This window comes from Erinaceus europaeus, chromosome 1 (assembly GCF_950295315.1).
Source record: "Erinaceus europaeus chromosome 1, mEriEur2.1, whole genome shotgun sequence".
Classification (NCBI taxonomy): Eukaryota; Metazoa; Chordata; class Mammalia; order Eulipotyphla; family Erinaceidae; genus Erinaceus; species Erinaceus europaeus.
Window position 1 is genome coordinate 141781994 of NC_080162.1, and position 21458 is coordinate 141803451.

Consider the following 21458-nt stretch of genomic DNA (forward strand, 5'->3'; position numbering starts at 1 on the left):
TGTTATCGTTGTTATTAATATTATTGTTGCCGTTACTGCTGTCGTTGTTGGATAGGACAGAGAGAAATTGAGAGAGATGGGGAAGACAGAGAAAGAGAAAGATAGACACCTGCAGACCTGCTCCACCACTTGTGAAGCGACTTCACTGCAGGTGGGGAGCCTGGGGCTTGAACCAAGATCCTTATGCTGGTCCTTGTGCTTTGCATCATGTGTACTTAACACACTGTGCTACCACCCAGCCCCCTATTTAGCTTTTTTATAAATTTTTTATTTATTTATTATTGGAATAGAGACAGAGCGAAACTGAGAGGGAGGGGGGAGATACAGAGAGACAGAGTTAAAGAGACACCTACAGCCCTGCTTCACCACTTGTTAAGTTTTCTCTCTGCAAGTGGGGACCAGGGGCTTAAACCTGGGTCCATGTGTCACCAGCTGGCCCCTTATTTTATTTTTTTAAAACAAAGTATGATTCACCTCTGGCTTAGAGTGGTGCCTGGGATTGAACCTTGGAGTCTCAGTCATCAAAGTTGTTTTGTTTTGTTTCTGGTAGAGACAGACTGTGAAAGAGAGCACAGCACCACAACTTCCTTCAGTGCAGTGAGGACTGGGCTCAAGCCTGGGTCATGCACATGGCAGAGCAGCAGATTATCCAAGTGAGCTATTATGCCCACCCACCCATCTCCCTTTGCTTTTTTTTTTTTTAGTATTTAATTAATTTATTTACTTCCCTTTTCTTGCCCTTGTTGTTTTATTGTTGTAGTTATTATTGTTGTCATTGTTGTTGGATAGGACAGAGAGAAATGGAGAGAGGAGGGGAAGACAGAGGGGGGAGAAAAAGATAGACACCTGCAGACCTGCTTCACCGCTTGTGAAGCGACTCCCCTGCAGGTGCAGAGCCAGGGCTCGAACTGGGATCCTTACTCAGGTCCTTGTGCTTTGTGCCACCTGCACTTACCCCGCTGCACTACAGCCCGACTCCCCTCCCTTTTCATTTTAACCTCTGGGATTTGAACCTGGGACCTTTGATACCTCAGACATAAAAGTCTTTTTGCATAACCTTCATGTTATCTCAGCCACCCAAATAGCAAATTCCTAAGGACAAATTCAATGAAAGATGTATGAGACCTCAACACAGAGTACTTTATTTTTTATATATAACGTTTTACTAGCAGTGATTTAACACTGAATTATAAATGTATAAGATTTCAGAAGTAAAGTTTCACATGTATGTAGCACACAGAAAACCTTAAAACATTTTTGAGGAGATAATACAGTGATTACATAGAAGATTTAAATGCAAAAGGTTCCAGGTTCAATCACCTGCACTGCCATCAATCAGAGCTAAGTGGTGCTCTGATGGGGGAGGGGGAGGACAGAGAAAGAAAGAAAAAAAAAACGCAATGAGTGCCACCCCAGCATGCTTCATGGGGGGGGGGGGGGATAGATAGCATAATGGTTATGCAAAAAGTCTCTTGAGCCTGAGGCTCTGATGTCCCAGGTTCAATCCTCCACACCACCATAAGCCAGAGCTGAGCAGTGCTCTGGTAAAAAAATAAATAAATAAATAAAATAAAAAAATACTTCCAAAGTAGGATATGAAAGCTCTAACCATAAAGAAAAAGACTCAAGTAGGAAAGACAGCATAGTAGTTATAGAAAAGGCTTTTATGCCTAAGGCTATGAAGAACTAAGTTCAATCCCTGGACCACCATAAAGCAGAGCTAAATAGTGTTCTGGTCTCTCTCTCTCAATGTCTCTGTATTTTTCTTATTAAAATAAAATAAAAAAGAACCATGAATATCCACAAAAAAGAAAAAGGAACATTATGTATTCTTATTAGAAATGAGAAATTCTGTCAATCAAAAAACCATTATTAAATCTGGAGGTGTAGCTCAATGGCACAGTGTATGCATTCCATGTATTAGACCCAGGGCTTGATTCTTGGCAGGAAAAAATAAAGTCAAAATAAAACAGCATCCAGGGGCCTTGGCGGTGACTTGACACATAGAGCACATTCCTTACCAAGTGTCAGTCGTTGGCTTTAATCCCAGGCACTACATGGTAGCACCAAGGGAACTTCATGGGTGATGGAGAGGTGCTCTGTTCTCTCTCTCTCTCTCTTTCATGAAACACACACACATACACAAAAACAAAAAAACCACAGAAGATGATATTTATAATATATATTTCTGGCAAAGAGCTCTAATCTAGGATGAATATATATATGTAGATAAAGATATATTCATATTTCCCCCCTAGGAGTTACATATAAAAAAAAATTTTCCACTAGGGTTATTGTTGGGGATACTTTCCTGTACAACTCTGTTGTTTCTAGTGATCATGTATTCATTCATTCATTCCTCCTTTCCTTCCTTCCTTCCTTCCTTCCTTCCTTCCCTCTTTATCTTTTTTTCTTTTATTTTTTTAATTTATTTATTTATTCATGAGAAAGATAGGAGAGAAAGAACCAGACATCACTCTGGTACATGTGCTGCCAGGAATCAAACTCAGGACCTCATGGTTGAGAATTCAATGCTTTATCCACTGCGCCACCTCCTGGACCACTTTATCTTTTTTTCTTTCCTCCCTTCTCCCTTCCTTCCCTCACTAGGTGAACCAATACCTGGTCCCTAAAAAACATATATATATATATATATATATATATATATTTTATATTTATATATATTTATTTATATATTTAAATATATTTATATATAAACATACATATATAAAAATATATATCTTTTTTTTTGCCAAGTAAGGTTGTCACAGGCGCTTAGTGCTTGCACATGTCCGCTGTCTCTGGTGGTTATCCTCCGCACCCCCTTTCTTTCCTTTGTGGTAGAAGGTTAGAGACAGAGCTAGAGAAGGAGAGAAGGTAGAGCACACACACTACAATGAGAAGGATCCTGGTCCGAGCCCCTGGTCCCCATCTCTAGGGGAAAAGCTTCACAAATGAGGAAGCAATGCTATAGGTGTCTCTCTGTTTCTATCCCCCACTCTCAAATTCTCTGTCTCTACCCAAAATAAAATTAATTAATTAAATATAAAAATGAAATACTTAAGAATGTTTTTGTAAAGAAAGAGAGAAGGAGAGGAGGAGGGAGAGGGAGAGAGAGAGACTACAATACCTCTCTAGAACTTGTGAAGCTTCTCCCTTGCAGGTACTCCCATGTGGGGACCTAGGGCTTGAACCCCAATCCTCAAGCATGGTAACATGCATTCAACCAGGTGAGCTACCTGCTATCCTCTAGAACTAAAAATTTTAATGGGTAAAAAAACTAGCATAAGCATCCCACCAAATAAATATACAAATGTCCAATAAACATTTGCAAAGGTACTCGACCTCACTAACAGAGAAACACAAATTAAAACTACAGTGAAAGAGCACTGAATATCATTAGCATAGTTGTAATCAAACAGGTTAACAATAAAAACCATGGTGTGGGGTGGGACACAAGAACTCTTCTTACACACAAAAGCTAAGTGTGAAAGTGGGCCCTATCCAAGGGTTCCAGGACTGGGGGAAGTAGAGGCTCTATAGTGGAGATGTGAGGTTCCTGCTGTCTTAGGGTTCAAAAAGACAATCGATAGTTAATGTTATCATCACATTATTTGGTAATTGGGTTAACTTTGAAAAGTCCTTTTGTTATGGTTTGCTGTACAGTACCCAGTTTCTTGTATATAGCTGTGCTATTGGATGCTTCTAATCTACTTGGTCTAGGCTTTTGAGAGAGTCCGCATATCAAATACACAGCCTATATATTAAAAAGATTCAGTTTATGTTTTGAAAAACTTTGAGACATACAATTGATTTTCCCCCTCTCAAATTAATTAACTAGTGATTTATATGTCTACATTTTCCTAGGAGTGTACATAAACACCATTCCCACCACCAAAAGACTGTGACCCGTATGCCTCTCCCAATCCTTATCAAATAATATTGCATCCACCGACCACAACCTAACCAATGCAACGATTGCCACCTCAACATGCTTCACCTCAGACTGTGTCCAGAGACTTCATGTGTGGAATGACAACCCTTCAGCTTCATTACTCGGGTGAGACCTTTCCTTTTATAGTACACTCTAATTTCATCTCAGGTGGTTCACTTCCTAACAAAGTCCCAAAACCTAGATATACACCAGTTTCTGTGAGAGAGAGCTTATGTTCACACGTATCCATAAACTACTGCAAAATATATACCTGAAACCAGAAGTACACTAGAGTTTGCAGTGAGTACCCCCCTAACACTTCCTCTCCACTATTCCAAGCTTTGGGTCCATGATTGCTCAACAATTTGTTTGGCTTTGTATGTTAACTCTCTTTTCAGTCACCAGGTTCCAGATGCCATCAGGATGCTAGCCAGGCTTTCCTGGATTGAAGACCCCACCAATATGTCCTGGAACTCAGCTTCCCCAGAGACACACCCTACTAGGGAAAGAGAGAGGCAGACTGGGAGCATGGACCGACCAGTCAACGCCCATGTTCAACGGGGAAGCAATTACAGAAGCCAGACCTTCTACCTTCTGCAACCCTTAATGACCCTGGGTCCATGCTCCCAGAGGGATAGAGAATGGAAAAGCTATCGGGGGAGGGGGTGGGATATGGAGATTGGGTGGTGGGAATTGTGTGGAGTTGTACCCCTCCTACCCTATGGTTTTGTTAATTAATCCTTTCTTAAATAAAAAAAAAAATTTTTTTTAAAAAAAGCTAAGTGTGTAGACTGATACAATCACTCTGCCACGTTCTACTACAACTGAATAAACCTCAAACAATAACGTCAAATTGTGCCTAAGTGGCACAATTCTATTGACATTCACTTCAAGAACAGGAGAAGTAAAAGGATGCTGTGGAGGATCCATGTTTACATAGTAAAAAGCAGGACTGCAAGCAAAGGTTTACCTTTAAGGCCACAGATATCTCATGGCAGAGGGAGGAGTCCTAAGGAGCTAGTACCACAAGGCAACCTCTAACTGCTTGCAGTGTTCAATGTCCTGGCATCTGTTTCATCAATCCACTTGACTACATATTTTAATTTTGTATACTCTTCCGTGTGCTAAATTTTACTGTAGAAAAAACTTTTTTAAAAAAAATGACACAAGGGCAGGGTGGACAGCTTAATGGTGATACAATAAGGCTTTATTTTATTTTATTTTTATATTTATTTATTTATTTTGTTGCCCTTGTTGTTTTATTGTTGTAGTTATTGTTGATGTCATTGTTATTGGATAGGACAGAGAGAAATGGAGAGAGGAGGGGAAGACAGAGAAGAGGAGAGAAAGATAGACACCTGCAGACCTGCTTCACCACCTGTGAAGCGACTCCCCTGCAGGTGGGGAGCCGGGGGCTCAAACCGGGAACCTTTCACCGGTCCTTGCATTTGGCGCCACCTGCACTTAACCCTCTGTGCTACCGCCCGACTCCCACAATAAGGCTTTTCATGCCTGAGGCTCCTTAGTCCTAGGTTGGATCCCCCCCTTCCATAAGTTAAAACTGAGCAGTGCCCTGGTAAAAGGGGGAAAGGTGGCTCTCACTCACATCATACGGAAATATAAACTCAGAATGGATTGTGGAGGACCAGAGAACGCCCCACATAGGGTGTATGCCTTGACGCATGCACGGCTCACAGCCCAGGGCCCAGCATCAGCACTACACAGGTGCTCTGGTGCTCTAGTGTCTCTCTCCCCTCGATCAGCTTCATTATCTGGGGAAACAGCAACAACAAGCCCAGGAGTGAGAGAAGTAACCAGTGTTTAAGACCCTAGCTCAGTGTGTGTGTGGAGGCGGGGGGGGGGGGGTCATGGGCATAAACATATAAGCTAAAGTTTTTAAAAAAAATTTTATCTTTATTTATTGGATAAGAGGCATCCAGAAATTGAGAGGAAAGGGGGTGATAGAGAGGGAGAGAAACAGAGAGATACCCGCAGCACTGCTTCACCACTCACAAAGTGAGTGGGGACCGGAGGCTCAAACCCATTCCTTGTGCACTGTAATGTGTGCATTCAACCAGGTGTGCCACCACCCAGCCCCATAAGCCAAATTTTTTTTTAATTCTTAGAAGAAAACAGAAATAAATGGTTCTGACCTAATGTAAGGCACTGGTTTCTTAGATACAAAAGGACAAGTGAATTTTTAAAAACAGATGAATTGGGCTTCATCAAAATATAATACGTTTTTCTGGTGGCTGGGGTGGGGCTAGGGTGGGGGGACTCATGATGTGTGATTCCACCAGTCCTGACCCCTTTTTTAATCAGGAAGAGTCTAGTGTTCAGTATCACAGGTGCCAGAGTAATACTTTGGTTCTCTCCCTTTATCTCTCCCATTAATAAATGTTTTTTAAAAGTAAATAAGCTGGGGAGATAGCATGATGGATATGCAAATGACTATCATGCCTGAGACTGTGCTCCAGGTTCAATCACTACCAGCACCACTATAAGCCAAAGCTGAGAAATACTCCTGTAGAAAATTAAAAAATAATAACAATAAAGTGATTGTAAAACTTTAACTCCCACTGGAAGTGTAGTAAGTCAGGTTGATATATACAATTTGTAATAAATTAAGCTATCATTCTTATTGCATTAAAATGTCTCTCATTTACTTAACAGTGGTATCTTATAAAAGAGTGATTATTCATTATTTGTTATTTATATAAAACATATTTATATATGTCAAGCTCTTAAGTATTGCACATATGTGTAGTGAGACAGATAAATGGTCCCTGCGTCACGGGGCTAGTAGTCCAGTGCGAGGAGTCGGAGAATGGGGAGAATACACAGACTTCATCAAGAGGTAAGTCAGCTGTGCAAAGTCAGACAGTTAATAAATCATTATGGAAGGCAAGATCAAGTCCAAAAGGACCCTGCTGATAATTTATGCCAGTGCCCTCATTTCATGGAATAATCAGAGACTCGGAGAGTTTAAACTGCTAGATTACATATAGTTTATTTTAATTAAAAATTTTAATTATTTATTATTGGATATATATAGAGAGAAATTGAGAGGGGAGTGAGAGACAGAGAGGGAGAGAGACATAGATACCTGCAGTCTTACTTCACCACTTATGAAATTTTCCCCCTGCAGGTGGAGACCAGGGGCTTGAACTTGAGTCCTTGAGCACTGTAATGCGAGCACTCAACCAGGTGCGCCACTGCCTGGCCCCAACATGTAGTTTTATTATGCATGATCACAAATATCTAAGCAACTCAAGTCGGGGAATGCAGGGGAACCCCAGAACATTCTCCTTATCAATTCCCCTAAGATCTCCTTTGGCTACTAATGGGCGTTGGCAGTTTAAGAAGAACCTTTATTTACTGCTGGTCGATAAGACAGACAGATGACTCCAAAATTTAAAAATAGAAATTCTGGGGAGTCAGGCTGTAGCGCAGCGGGTTAAGCGCAGGTGGCGCAAAGCACAAGGACCAGCATAAGGATCCCGGTACGAACCCCGGCTCCCCACCTGCAGGGGAGTCGCTTCACAGGCGGTGAAGCAGGTCTGCAGGTGTCTATCTTTCTCTCCCCCTCTGTCTTCCCCTCCTCTCTCCGTTTCTCTCTGTCCTATCCAACAACGACGACAACAACAATAACTACAACAATAAAACAACAAGGGCAACAAAAGGGAATAAATAAATAAAATAAAATATTTTTTAAAAATTTAAAAAAATAATAAAAAATAAAAATAGAAATTCTACATAGTGCATTTATCTCTTCCCTTTTCCTTCCCTCCCTCCCTCCCTTCCTTCCTTCCTGTCAGAGCACAGCTCTGCAATGGCTCATGGTAGTACGAGGAATTGAACCTAAGACTTTGGAGCCTCAGGCAGGAGAGTTTCTTTGCATAACCATTATGCTATCTACTTCACCCCCATTTATACTTCTCTACCCCTTACCCCCCCAATACCCCACTGATTCAATGAGCTATGCACTCCTGTATTTATTGCAACAGGGTTTATAACAGCCAAGAACTGAAAATAACCTAAGTTCCCAAATAGTTTAAATGACAAATCTGTAAGAAGCTGTGGACTATGGACTATCCCAGTAAAACCACAGAAGATTGTCCAGCTACAAATGAAGAGCAAGTCCTGCCACAACATAAAGCAGACCAAGAGGTTACTATGCTAAATAAAATAAGACAAACACCATGTGCTTCCACGTACATGCACAGAGAAAACAAACAGGTGAACTAAATAAAACACAAACTAGCTCACTCAGATAATGTGCAGCCTTCACGTATATGTACCCTGGGTTCCAGCCTGGCCCCCACTGCATGGAGGCTTCAGTGCTGTGGTCTCTTTCACACTCTCGCCTTTCTGTCTCTCTCTTTAAAAGGTATTAAGTTTGGACAATAAGACCAACTGGTGGTTATCAGATGGGAAGCGGGAAGGCCAGGTGACTGGGAACATGTTGGTTCAACAGCTCACACCTGAAACCTACAGTGTTATGATGTGGTGACACTTGAATTAAAGGCATTTTAATTACCTGTTCGAAACTGTGCAAAGCTGCCAACCCGCATTCGGTAGCTACCTGATGATATTATCTACCATTTCCTAGGCGCTGTGTTGTACACCAGAACCTGGCAGTGAGCAAGACAGGATGTGCAGCTCTCTGGTGACTTCATGAAATGCAAAGCGATAGCTTCTCAGTGACTTTCTAAGAGTCATCTTGGGAGGTAAAGACGTACAGATTTCTGGACACTTCTACTGTGGTTTAGCATGAGTCTTGGTGCCTGCATTCTTCCTTTCTCTCTCTCCCTCCCTTCCTTCCTTCCTTCTTCTTTTTCTTTTCTTTCTTTCTTTCTTTCTTTCTTTCTTTCTTTCTTTCTTTCTTTCTTTCTTTCTTTCTTTCTTCTTCTTCTTCTTTTTTTTTTTAGATAGAGACAGAGAGGGACAAAGGGAGAGAGACACACACCACAACATGGAAGCTTCTGCCAAGGCCCTGGGAGCCGGGACTGAACCTGGTCAAAGCAGCATACTATCCAAGGGAGTTACTGCACCAGCCCTGGTGCCTCCCTGTTTCACACTGAAGGTTACTCCAGTATGCAGCCAGGCTGGAGAACCACTGCCATCGTTGTACCTCACAACTTGGCCTTCAGAACGGAAAGAAGGGAGGCGCAGCAAGACTCACCTAGTTCCACAACTAGATCTGTTTAATGCCCATACCCCCGGCAAAGGATTTATTCTTTCATGAAACAAGCACCTATGTATATACCGTGTGGTATGCTAGGAGCTCAGGATGTAGCCAAGGGAGACAATATTATTTCTGCTTTCCAGGGGGTTATGTAGGGGCTGGGGGATGAGGGGATGTACTTTAGAGACAGAGAGAAATGCAAGAAAGAAAGGAAGAACCCAGATTATTTAAACTTCACTAATTATAAGCACTACAAAGAGAAACTAATTGCCAATCCAATGGAAAAGAACAGTTAAGGCCAAACCATATGAAGTTGTCAATCATTTGACTTTTCTTTTTTTTTTTTTAATATTTATTTTATTTTATTTATTCCCTTTTGTTGCCCTTGTTGTTTTATTGTTGTAGTTATTATTGTTGTTGTCGTTGTTGGATAGGACAGAGAGAAATGGAGAGAGGAGGGGAAGACAGAGAGGAGGAGAGAAAGATAGACACCTGAAGACCTGCTTCACCACCTGTGAAGCGACTCCCCTGCAGGTGGGGAGCCGGGGTTCGAACCAGGATCCTTATGCCGGTCCTTGTGCTTTGCGCCACCTGTGCTTAACCCGCTGCGCTACAGCCCGACTCCCATCATTTGACTTTTCATTTGTTTCTGTTTTTTTTAAATATTTATTTATTTATTCCCTTTTATTGCCCTTGTTGTTTTATTTTTGTAATTACTGATGTCGTTGCTGTTGGCTATGACAGAGAGAAATGGAGAGAGAAGGGGAAGACAGAGAGGGGGAGAGAAAGATAGACACCTGCAGACCTGCTTCACCTCCTGTGAAGTGACTCCCCTGCAGGTGGGGAGCTGGGGGCTCGAACCAGGATCCTTACACCGGTGCTTGCGCTCTGCGCCATGTGCACTTAACCTGCTGTGCTACCACCCGACTCCGTTTCTGTTTTTGACCAGTGCACCACTCATCTCTGGTTACTGGTGCTGCCAGAAACTGACTTTTTTTTCTTTTAGGCTGTTTTTGGTTTTGCAGAAACAACAAATTCATGTGCTCAGCTTTAAAAGCAGGAGTTAAAGGGGGCTGGGTGGTGGTGCACCTGGTTGAGCACACATTACAATGTGCAACGACCTGGGGTTCAAGCCCCTGGTCCCCACCTGCAGGGGGAATGCTTTGCAATTGGTGAAGCAGTGCTTCAGGTGCCTTTCTTTCTCCCTCCCTATCTCCCCCTTCTCTCTTGATTTCTAGCTGTCTCTATTTAATAGATAAATATTTTTTTCTTGCTTATTTTTTACTTATAAAAAGGAAACACTGACAAAACCATAGGATAAGAGGAGTACAACTCCACATAATTTCCACCATCAGAACTCCGTATCCCATCCCCTCCCCTGATAGTTTTCCTATTCTTTAACCCTCTGGTAGTATGGACCCAAGGTCATTGTGGGATGTAAAAGGCAGAAGGTCTGGCTTCTGTAATTGCTTCCCCAATGAACATGGGTGTTGACAGGTCGATTCATACTCCCAGCCTGCCTCTCTCTTTCCCTAGTGGGGTGGGGTTCTGGGAAATCCAGGAGGCTGGACAACATACTCTATGCTATACCTGAGGAAGATGGGTCCTGATATTGGGGCAGCTTGGAACATACCTACTTATGACCACAGAATGTGAGCTCAGATCTACAGGGATGCAGAGGTCACATAGGCTTCTAAGCTGAATATGGGCCCCAGATCACATAAAATCAGTGGGTTTACAGTCAACAATATTTATACCCCTTTCCCATATTTGGGAGCTACTCTCTTCCCCAATCAAGCTTTCTGGTCCTTTTTCCAGCCATGACATCAGATCCCCAGATGGATCTACCTGCATATCAAATTTCAGGCTCGAGATTCAACTTCCGGAGGCAGAGCTATGAGCAGCAGATCGCTTTCTCTCCTCTCCTCTCCTCTCCTCTCCTCTCCTCTCCTCTCCTCTCCTCTCCTCTCCTCTCCTCTCCTCTCCTCTCCTCTCCTCTTCCGGATCAACTAGGAATACCAAAGGAGACCACCCGGACCGAGACAAGACAGCACTAGAATGACCACAGGAACCCAGTAAATCACCCGTGAGTACAAACACGCATGGCTGGTGACAGAGAGGGGAGAGGGGCCTAAGGAGAGATTAAGTGACTGCTAACAGTTCAAAAGTTTATCAGTGGAGACACCACCTCCAGTCTGCTCCAAAACAAGGGGACAGCTGAAGGGAGGAAAGGACTCCCCAGAGACTCACCAAGTGCAACTCTGAGTCTCCATTGCTACTACCCTCAGAATCTGGAGCAGCAACAGGGAGGGACACCTGGGGACAGAGATCTAACCGGGGAAACTCAGGAGAAGACCTATACCTCGGTGGCATAGCTGAGGGGCTGTGAAAGTCTCTTTGCATAACCACTGAATTATCTCTGCCACACCCTGCTTTATCTCTTGGTCAGGAGTCAGTGATTAAGCTAAGAAGCCTATTGATAGTTTAAAAGCCCTCAGGCTCCCATAGCCTACAGGGAAGGAAAACAAACAGGCTTTTAAACCACTGAGCTCCAACTCAGGGATTGAAAAAACTGTTAACTTCCACCACGGTAAACCCTTTAATTAAATTACTTAGACGCAAGTCAATCCAGGCAATAGTGATCAATAATTTGAAAAGTACTGATAAAGGGAACTCATAACGTAATATATAAAATGGTTAAAACAACAAGAAAAAATATTGGAGACTTGAACCAGGACAAGAGTCCAGCTAAAAGTCCTCCAGAGGGTGAAGCACAAAACAACGAGTTCGACATCCAAACATTAGCTAAGGAAATAATATCAGGAGTGAGTAAAGAATTTGAAAAAATTGTAATCAGAAATGCAGGAACAACAAATGAGAATATGGAAGAAAATTCTAATAATTTCATGGTTATTAGAGAGCTGAAAGCTGAAATCGCTGAGCTAAGAAGGCAACTAGCTGAACAAGCTAAAACAGTATCAGAGCAGGGCAACAAAATAGATGAACTCCAGAAAGCAGTAGAGGGCAGAGAGAATAGAATCTATGAGGCTGAAAACAGAATTAGCAAGATTGAGGATGAATTAGAGACAACTAAAAAAGAAGTAAGAGATCTCAAAAAGAGATTAAGAGATGCTGAAAACAACAACAGAGTCCTATGGGATGACTTCAAAAGAAACAATATACACATTATTGGCTTACCAGAGGAAGAAAGAGAAGGAGAGGAAGAAAGCATTCTCCAGACCATAATAGCTGAAAATTTCTCTAGTCTAGACAATACCATAGACAAAGATTCAAGAAGCCCAGAGGGTCCCAAACAGAATTAACCCAGACCTAAAGACACCAAGACATGTCATACTTAGAATGGAAAGGAATAAGGATAAAGAAAGGATCCTCAAGGCTGCAAGAGAAAAACAAAGAGTCACTTACAAAGGAAAACCTATAAGATTAGCAGCAGACTTCTCCATACAAACACTACAGGCCAGAAGAGAATGGAAAGATATCTATCAAGTGCTCAATGAGAAAGGCTTTCAGCCAAGAATACTATATCCTGCTAGACTGTCATTCAGACTAGATGGAAGCATCAAAACCTTCTCAGACAAGCAACAGTTGAAGGAAGCAACCATCACCAAGCCTGCCCTGAAAGAAGTTCTGAAAGGTCTCCTATAAACAACCAGAACACCACAAATAGGACATATATCAAAACACTCTAAAACTCTACAAGAATGGCGTTAAAATATCTTCAATCTTTGGTATCAATAAATGTCAATGGCCTGAATTCACCTATTAAAAGACACAGAGTAGGAAGATGGATCAGAAAACACAACCCAACAATATATTGTCTACAGGAAACTCACCTAACTCAACAAGACAAACACAGACTTAAAGTGAAAGGATGGAAAACTATCATACAAGCCAATGGCCCACAAAAAAGGGCAGGAACAGCTATTCTCATATCTGACATGATAGACTTTAAAATAGATAAGATTAAAAAAGATAGGAATGGACACTACTTAATGCTCAGAGGATCAGTCAATCAAGAGGACTTAACAATTATTAATATCTATGCACCCAATGAGAAGCCATCTAAATACATCAAACTTCTACTGAAAGAGCTACAGCAATATATTAACAGTAACACAATCATAGTAGGGGACTTCAACACCCCACTATCTCAACTTGACAGATCATCCAGGAAGAAAATCAGTAAAGACATAAGGGAGCTAAATGAAGAGATAGATAAACTAGAACTATTGGACATTTTCAGAGTCATTCATCCCAAGAAACTGGAATACACATTTTACTCAAATCCACATGGGTCATTCTCAAGGATAGACCATATGTTAGGCCACAAAGACAGCATCAGCCAATTCAAGAGCATTGAAATCATCCCAAGCATCTTCTCAGACCACAGTGGAATTAAACTAACACTTAACAATCAACAAAAGATTAGTAACAGTCCCAAAATGTGGAAGCTCAACAGTACACTTCTTAACAACTTCTGGGTCAAAGAGGAAATCAAGGAAGAAATCAAAATGTTTCGAGAGTTCAATGAAAATGAAGACACAAGCTATCAAAATATTTTGGACACAGCTAAAGCAGTCCTAAGAGGGAAGTTCATAGCTATACAAGCACACATTAGGAAACAAGAAAAGGCACAAATAAACAGCCTGATTGCACATCTTAAAGACCTAGATGAAGAACAACAAAGGAATCCTAAAGCAACCAGAAGGACAGAAATCACTAAAGTTAGGGCAGAAATAAATAACATTGAGAATAGGAAAACCATACAAAAGATCAATGAAAGTAAATGTTGGTTCTTCGAAAGAGTAAACAAAATCGACAAACCTTTAGCCAGACTCACAAAACAAAAAAGGGAGAAGACCCAAATAAATCGGATAGTAAATGAAAGAGGAGAAATCACAACAGACACTGCAGAAATTCAACATATCATGCGAGGCTTCTATGAACAACTATATGCCACCAAGCTAGAGAACCTGGAAGAAATGATTTCCTAGATACCTACCAATTTCCAAAACTAAGTAAAGAGGAAGTGGATAACATGAACAGGCCCATCACAGCTAATGAAATTGAAACAGTTATCAAAAATCTCCCCAAAAATAAAAGTCCTGGACCAGATGGTTTTACAAATGAATTCTACAAAACTTTCAAAGAAGAACTAATAGCTCTACTTTTAAAAGTCTTCCAGAAGATTGAAGACACTGGAATACTCCCTGCCAGCTTCTATGAAGCCAACATCACCCTGATACCAAAAGCAGACAGGGACACAACCAAAAAAGAAAACTACAGACCAATATCTCTGATGAACATAGATGCGAAAATATTGAACAAAATTCTAGCCAACCGGATACAGCAGTATATTAAAAAGATTGTTCATCGGGAGTCGGGCTGTAGTGCAGCGGGTTAAGCGCAGGTGGCGCAAAGCACAAGGACCGGCATAAGGATCCCGGTTCGAACCCCGGCTCCCCACCTGCAGGGGAGTCGCTTCACAGGTGGTGAAGCAGGTCTGCAGGTGTCTATCTTTCTCTCCCCCTCTCTGTCTTCCCCTCCTCTTTCCATTTCTCTCTGTCCTGTCCAACAACGAGGACAACAACAATAATAACTACAACAATAAAACAACAAGGGTAACAAAAGGGAATAAATAAATAAATATTTAAAAAAAAAAAAAGATTGTTCATCATGACCAAGTGGGGTTTATCCCAGGCATGCAAGGTTGGTTTAATATACGTAAATCAATCAATGTGATCCACCACATCAACAAAAGCAAGACCAAAAACCACATGGTCATATCAATAGATGCAGAGAAAGCCTTTGACAAAATACAACATCCCTTTCTGATCAAAACACTACAAAAAATGGGAATAGATGGAAAATTCCTCAAGATAGTGGAGTCTATATATAGCAAACCTACAGCCAACATCATACTCAATGGTGAAAAACTGGAAGCATTTCCACTCAGATCAGGTACTAGACAGGGCTGCCCATTATCACCATTACTATTCAACATAGTGTTGGAAGTTCTTGCCATAGCAATCAGGCAGGAGCAAGGAATTAAAGGCATACAGATTGGAAGAGAAGAAGTCAAACTCTCCTTATTTGCAGATGACATGATAGTATACATGGAAAAACCTAAGGAATCCAGCAAGAAGCTTTTGGAAATCATCAGGCAATACAGTAATGTGTCAGGCTATGAAATTAACATTCAAAAGTCGGTGGCATTCCTCTATGCAAACACTAAGTTAGAAGAAACTGAAATCCAGAAATCAGTTCCTTTTTCTATAGCAACAAAAACAATAAAATATCTAGGAGTAAACCTAACCAAAGATGTGAAAGACTTGTATACTGAAAATTATGAGTCTCTACTCAAAGAAATTGAAAAAGACACAAAGAAGTAGAAAGATATTCCATGTTCATGGGTTGGAAGAATTAACATCATCAAAATGAATATATTACCCAGAGCCATCTACAAATTTAATGCTATCCCCATCAAGATCCCAAGCACATTTTTTTAGGAGAATAGAAAAAAATGCTACAAATGTTTATCTGGAACCAGAAATGACCTAGAATTGCCAAAACAATCTTGAGAAAAAAGAACAGAACTGGAGGCATCACACTCCCAGATCTCAAACTGTATTATAGGGCCATTGTCATCAAAACTGCTTGGTACTGGAACATGAACAGACACACTGACCAGTGGACTAGAATTGGGAGCCCAGAAATGAGGCCCCACACATATGGACATCTAATCTTTGACAAAGGGGCCCAGAATATTACATGGGGAAAGCAGAGTCTCTTCAACAAATGGTGTTGGAAACAATGGGTTGAAACATGCAGAAGAATGAAACTGAATCACTGTATTTCACCAAATACAAAAGTAAATTCCAAGTGGATCAAGGACTTGGATGTTAGACCAGAAACTATCAAATACTTAGAGGAAAATATTGGCAGAACTTTTTTCCGCATAAATTTTAAAGACATTTTCAATGAAACGAATCCAATTACAAGGAAGACTAAGGCAAGTATAAACCTATGGGACTACATCAAATTAAAAAGCTTCTTCACAGCAAAAGAAACCACTATAGAAACCAAGAGACCCCTCACAGAATGGGAGAAGATCTTTACATGCCATACATCAGATAAGAGTTTAATAACCAACATATATAAAGAGCTTGCCAGACTCAACAACAAGACAACAAATAACCCCATCCAAAAATGGGGGGAGGACTTGGATAGAATATTCACCACAGAAGAGATCCAAAAGGCCGAGAAACACATGAAAAAATGCTCCAAGTCTCTGATTGTCAGAGAAATGCAAATCAAGACAACAATGAGATATCACTTCACTCCTGTGAGAATGTCATACATCAGAAAAGGTAACAGCAACAAATGCTGGAGAGGGTGTGGGGTCAAAGGAACCCTCCTGCACTGCTGGTGGGAATGTCAATTGGTTCAACCTCTGTGGAGAACAGTCTGGAGAACTCTCAGAAGGCTAGAAATGGACCTACCCTATGACCCTGCAATTCCCCTCCTGGGGATATATCCTAAGGAACCCAACACATCCATCCAAAAAGATCTGTGTACACAAATGTTCTTGGCAGCACAATTTGTAATAGCCAAAACCTGGAAGCAACCCAGGTGTCCAACAACAGATGAGTGGCTGAGCAAGTTGTGGTATATATACACAGTGGAATACTACTCAGCTGTAAAAAATGGTGACTTCATTGTTTTCAGCCGATCTTGGATGAACCTTGAAAAAATCATGTTGAGTGAAATAAGTCAGAAACTGAAGGATGAATAGGGGATGATCTCACTCTCAGGCCGAAGTTAAAAAACAAGATTAGAAAAGAAAACACAAGTCGAACCTGAAATGGAATTGGAGTATTATACCAAAGTAAAAGACTCTGGGGTGGGTGGGTGGATGGGGAGAATACAGGTCCATGAAAGATGATGAATGACATAGTGGTGGTTGTATTGTTAAATGGGAATCTGGGGAATGTTATGCATGTACAAATTATTGTATTTACTGTTGAATGTAAAACATTAATTCCCCAATAAAGAAATAAATTATTAAAAAAAAAAAGAAACAGGCTGGGGGTATGGATTGACCTGCCAATCCCCATGTCCAGTGGAGAAGCAATTACAGAAGCTAGAACTCCCACCTTCTGCACCCCCAAAAGAATTTTGGTCCATATTCCTAGAGGGGTAAAGAATAGGGAAGTTCTGGTGATTATGCTTAGTGGAATAAGTAAAGATACAAAATACAATACTGAATGGTTTCTTTCTTTCTTTCTTTTTTTTTTTTCTGGTCCACTAATGAGGTGTTTTGATTGAAAAACAGAAATAAAAAAAAATTTCAGGCTCAGGGAAGAAGGAAAAAAAAACAAAGAAAAAAAAAAACTAGTATAGCCACAGGCCCTTTGGAATATAACTAAAATGTGCCTACTAGATATCTACAAAATAGAGACCCCCCCCCCAACTCTTCATCTGAACTATTCCAGCCTTTAGGTTCATGTTTGGTCAACAATTTGCTTGGCTTTGTATTTTAACTCTTTTCAGCCAGCAAGTTCCAGATGCTAGCATGATACCAATCAGACTTCCCTGGATAGACAACCCCACCAATGTATCCTAGAGCTCTGATTTCCCAGATTTTTTTTTTTTTAAAGCAGGAGTTAAAAGCCAGGTTAAGGGAGTCGGGCGGTAGTGCAGCGGGTTAAGCACACATGGCGCAAAGTGCAAGCACCAGTGTAAGGATCCCGGTTCGAGCCCCCGGCTCCCCACCTGCAGGGGAGTCGCTTCACAGGAGGTGAAGCAGGTCTGCAGGTGTCTATCTTTCTATCCCCTTCTCTGTCTTCCCCATCTCTCTCCATTTTTCTCTGTCCTCTCCAACAACAACGACAAGAATAATAACTACAACAATAAAACAACAAGGGCAACAAAAGGGAATAAATAAATATTAAAAAAGAAAGAAAAAAGCCAGGTTAAGTCCTTTCACTACTGGGAGAGGGGGTGGGAAAGGTGCTCTCATATTCAAATATGAGCATTACAGCCAAAGGCCTGGAGGAAGGAAGGGCTGTGTTACAGCAAGAGTCTCTGAGGAGAAACTGTGGAAGAGAGCTCGAAGGAAGGGGCATTTGCTCCAGACATGTATGGAACACTGTGGAGTCTGAAAAAGCACAGGGCACAATCACTATTCATGGCAAAGCTGTGTACACATTCATTAAAGAGCATCCCTGAAAAACCATGGAGGAGAAAAACATCAAATACACTCACATCCACACACAGACTAGTGTTGTACCCAGAGCTAGAAACATCCTACCCAAAGCGGCCAGTCCTCTGTCCCTGACCAGGGTACTGGACGCTCCTGAGGAACTGCCTGTCAGTGACACTGTGTGGCTCTAACCCCACCCTCGAGGCTTCCTTCCAGACTGAGCCTCAGTTTCTTCCAGGCTGAGTTCTCTTCTGTGTGAGCTTCCTCATGGAAAAGACTGATTTTGGGGGGGGATATGTAATATCAGTATTTATTGTAACTGTGTCAGCTGCAACAATGACAACAAATTAAGAAAACCAAAAGTGGCATTTGGTTAAATCTTGATTAAATCTGTTAGCTGTGCTTATCTTTCAGAAAAGATTGATTTTTTGCTAATCCAGGTGTTTCTGTTGCCAACACTAGCTCAATGGATGAAAAGTGGGGGGAGGGGTAGAGAGACAGTTGAACAGGCAGAAAGCACACTTTACTGTGTTTAAGAGCTTGGAATGGAACCCCTAGCCACTACAAGGGGCCACCTGTACAGGGGGAGCCTCACTGGTGGTGAAACTGTGCTGTGGTCTCTCCTCTTCCTGATTCTCCCTGTCTCTTACACTCCATCTTGAAAAACAAACAAACAAAAAAGGCTGCTTGAACTGGTGCAATCTCTCAGTCTTGAAGCCCCAGTAAAAACCTAGAGAGAAAGAGAAAGAAAGAGAGAAGGAAATAATAAAGGGTAGATGAATTGAGTAAACCATGCCAATTTCTGATTTATTTCTCCCTTCCATTCTTCCCTTCTTTCTTTCCCTGTTTCATTCTTACCAGAACACTGCTCAGTTCTGGCTTGCAACAGTGCCAGTTGTTGAACCTGGGGCCTCATAGTCTCAGTCAAAATGGCTTTTTTCCATAGATAGCCATTATGCTATCTCCCTAGCTTCCTGTTTCTGAATTTTGTTCTGTATTTAAGGTTATGTGGAACTAAATGAACTGCCTTAAGTCACCTTGTTTACAAATTAAAAAATAGCTATGCTCGGGTCAAGCTTCCTGCCATGGGCACTTTTCAGTTCCAGCTTGCAATGATGAACTTTTCAGTTCTAGAGGTCAGCTGAGGTTTGCACAGCAGGAGTCTGCTCCTGACAGTGCCTGCCCCATCCTGGCCACCCTTGGACTAAGTGTGCCTGAAGACATGATGAGATGTCAGAGGCTCTGCTATGCTAATATCCCCACTCCCTGCTGTTCAAAGATCTCCCATCCGGCTGACCCAGCAGACGCTGGTCCTGGTCACCTGCAAGTCCTATTCTGTGGGGATGGTGTACTCCTGCTTGTCTCGGTCCTCAACACCACCCTGAGTGACGCCTGATACCACTAGGTCCCCTTCTTTAGAGGTTGTGTGAGACACACACACACACATACACACACACACACACACACACGTGCGCGCGCACACACACACACACACACACACACACACACACACACACACACACACACACAGCTTTTCCTTAGAGTTCCCACTTCATAGTTACTGAACTTACTGCTCTGGCAACTGTATTCCATCCTGATCCCCATCTATCCAAGTCGTGATTCAGGAACTGGCTAGTCCAGCTGTGAGTTATCCAAGATCCTCTGCTGTTCTTTTCTCTTCCTCTCTGTTCATGCTATTCATGTGGGAGGAAATTTCACTGCTCACTAACATCTCCCTAAGTGTCTGGGAAGAATAGTAAAACTTACATTTGTCTAGTGCTTTGCCACCCACAAAGTGACGTTACAAATACAGCTTATATTAGCTTCCTAACAGTCCTGAAGAATAGATTTCATTATTCTCTTTTTCCAGCTAAGCAGTGATAAATTACTTGTCAGCCATCACACAGCTGGAAGGTATAACAACTGGGCCTTGAACCCAGCTTGACTCTGTTCAGAACTATCACTGTTAAATCCATCAGGGAACGCAAATGTCCACCTTTCTGTCCTCTAGGAGTCATGGAGAACTCTCAGTGTGAGAGTACTTTTCTGATACTCAATTAGGAGTTACCCACAGTACAATTCTGTCAATCCCAGTGGCTACAACTTTCCACTTGGGCAGCAAGATACTTAAGTGGTCCATGGTATTGACAGCCAAAACGACTTGGCCCAAAACAGGTATACTTAAGAAAGGTCTATTTTCAAATTTATGTCATTTCCAATAGTGTGTTTACTACTGACATCTCTTGTCTACTAGGTGACAGTGACTAACCATCCAAGTAAATAAAAATCAACATCTATGCTGGGCCTTACTCTACAGATGATAAGATAAAGCTCAGCAACACTGAGCAACTGAGAGAGAGACAGAGACCAAGCATCACTCTGACATAATCAATGCTGGGGACCAGATTCAGGACCATATGCTTCAAAGCTCAATGCTTTATATACTGCTCCACTTTCCAGGGCACCAACTCTGGGCACTTTACAGGGTCACACAATGGGCAGCCATGACAATTATCTTCTGACTCCAACACTTAGACTCTTTTCAGAAAGACACATTATTGACATACCTATATGTAATAATCACAGCATGTCTATAAGGCCTTAAAAGTATTTTTAAAAAAGATTTTAGTTATTTATTAGTAAGAAACATAGGAGGAGAGAGAAAGAACCAGGCATCACCCTGGTACATGTGCTGCTGGGGATTGAACTGAGAACCTCATGCTTGAGAGACCAATGCTTTATCCACTGTGCCACCTCCTGGACCACAGGCCTTAAAAGCCTTAACACACACGTGTGTGTGCTTATTTAAATTTCCTTGTGTGTGTAGAGCCAGGTCCTCCTGCATCTTTGATTCCCTCATCCTAGGCTGATGTTTTTCATTGTTTTTTTACTGCAGACAAAGAGGGGGTGGAGATACTATAGTACTGGAGCTTTCCCCAGTGCTGTGGCAAGCCCATGTGGTACCAGGGTTTGAATCCCATCCATGCTCTTGGCCCTTGTTTTAATTTTTAACAATCCCCATAGGCTAATACTACTATTAGTCATCCCAATATTGCTCTTAAATTATCATCTAAGTTTACCATTTCACTGGGCAGGGATAGATAGCATAA